The sequence below is a fragment of the Chiloscyllium plagiosum genome, chromosome 2, assembly GCF_004010195.1.
Source record: "Chiloscyllium plagiosum isolate BGI_BamShark_2017 chromosome 2, ASM401019v2, whole genome shotgun sequence".
Lineage (NCBI taxonomy): Eukaryota > Metazoa > Chordata > Chondrichthyes > Orectolobiformes > Hemiscylliidae > Chiloscyllium > Chiloscyllium plagiosum.
This window is the reverse complement of record NC_057711.1, coordinates 71,801,745-71,804,037: the sequence shown is the minus strand read 5'-3', so window position 1 is coordinate 71,804,037 and position 2,293 is coordinate 71,801,745.

Sequence of the window (2,293 nt, the reverse complement as noted above, 5' to 3'; positions counted from 1 at the left end):
GCTAGCCCTGAGAAGACCAATTCCCAATAAAAACTTCAATAAAAAGAAACATGTTGGTTCATTACCAGCAAATGCAGCCTGACAAGCCAGAAAAGACTAACACACATGCAAGTCTTCAACTGCTTGCCAGCTCTAACAGTAACTCTTTAAGAACTAGATGGTTATGCAGTCAACATACCTGGACTGGGAATACGTTGGTGCTGGTTAGTAAGATGGTGCAAACAAACTATTTGTGACTTACTTAACTGTTTAACATTACCGACAGTGAAAACAGCCTGTCCCCTCACTTAGCAGATCTCAGGGTTGAACTCTGTTGCCCTATTAGGTTTTGAATTTTACTCTGACTTCATTCAGTCCTGAGCTCAATCCTATTGTTTCATTACTCTACAGATTCCTGCGATCTGACTGTATTTGATGTGCAGTGTACATTTCTCTACTGCTCACAGACTCCTGGAACAAAGATTGTTTCTCCAATGTTATTTTTATTCACTCATCGCATGTGAGCATCACTAGCTGGGCCACCATTTATAACTCTACCCCAGTTGCCTATAAGAAGATGGTAGGGAACTGCCTTCTTGAGCCCCTGCAGTCTATGTGCTGTGGATTGACCTACAATGCAATCAAGGAGGGAATTCCAGGATTTTGATTCAGTAACAGTGAAGGAATGGCTATATATTTCCAAGTCAGGATGGTGAGTGGCTTGGAGGGGAACTTGCAGGTGGTGGTCTTCCCATATATCTGCGGCTTGTCCTTCTAGATGAAAGTGGTTATGAGCTTATAAGATGCTGTCCAAGGATCTTTGGTGAATTTCTGCTGTGCACCTTGTAGATAGAGTACACTGAGCATCGGTGATGGACAAAATGGATGTTTGTGGATGTGGTCCCAATCAAGTGGGCTGCTTTGTCCTGGATGGTGTCAAACTTCTTGAGTGTTGTTAGAGTTGCACTCATCCAGGCAAGTGGAGAGTAATCCATCACATTCCTGACTCTTGCCTCATAGATTATGGACAGGCGTTGAGAAGTCAGGAAGTGAGTTAATCACCACAGTATTCCTAGTCTCTGACCTGCTCTTGTAGCCACTGTGTTCATGTTGTGAGTCCAGTTGGGTTTCTGGTCAACGATAACCCCAAGCATGTTGATAGTAGGGGATTCAGTGATGGTAACACTAATGAATATCAAGGGGCAATGGATAAATTGTCTCTTATTGCTGATTGTAATAACTTGACATCTGTGTGGCATGAATCTGTTACTTGCCATTTGTCAGCCCGAGCCTGGATATTGTTCGGATCTTGTTGCATTTGAATGTGGCCTGCTTCAGTATCTGAGGAGTCGTGAATGATGCTGAACATTATGCAATCATCATCAAACATCCCACTTCTGATCTTATGCTGGAGGGAAGGTCACTGATGAAGCAGCTGAAGATGGTTGGGCTTAGGACACTATTCTGAGGAACTCCTGTAGAAATGTTCTCGATCTGAAATGACTGACGTCCAACAATCACAACCATCTTCCTATGTGCCAGGTATGAGTCTAACCAAAAGAGAGTTTGCCCCCCAACACCCATTGATTCCAGTTTTGCTGGGACTCCTGAAGCCACACTCAGTCAAATGCAGCCTTGAGGTCAAGAGCTGTCACTCTCACCTCACCTCTGGAATTCAGCTCGTTTGTCCATGTTTGAGCCAAGGCTGTAATGAGGTTAGAAGCTGAATGGCCCCGATTGAACCTAAACTGGGCAAAACTGAGCAGGTTATTGTTGAGCAGGTGTTGCTTGATAGCACTGTTAAAGTCACCTTCAGTCACTTTTATTGATAATCAAGAGTAAATGTGTAGGATTAATTGGCCTGGTTGGATTTGTCCTGCTTTCTATGAGCAGTACGGACCTGGTGATTTTCCATACTATCGGGTAGATGTCAGTGTTGTAATTGGGCTGGAAGAGCTTGGCTTGGGAAGTGGCAAGTTCCAGAGCACAAATCTTCAGTCATATTGCCGGCATGTTATTAGGGCCCACAGTCTTCATAGCATCCACTATCTCCAAATGTTTCTTGCTGTCACATCTATGAATTGAATTGGCTGAAGACTGGTATTTAGGCACCATTGGAGGAGGGCAAGATGGATCATATGCTTAGCACTTCTGGCAGACAAGGGAAATTTGACATTCGACTTTGCAAGAAGAGATCTGAAGGACCTGGTGGACAGGGTAATGCAGAGGCAGGACATCAACTACCTTGATGACTGGCAGTGAAGGTCACAGCACCAGAGCATGCCAACCCGGTTCAAGGTGCCACCTGGCTCGG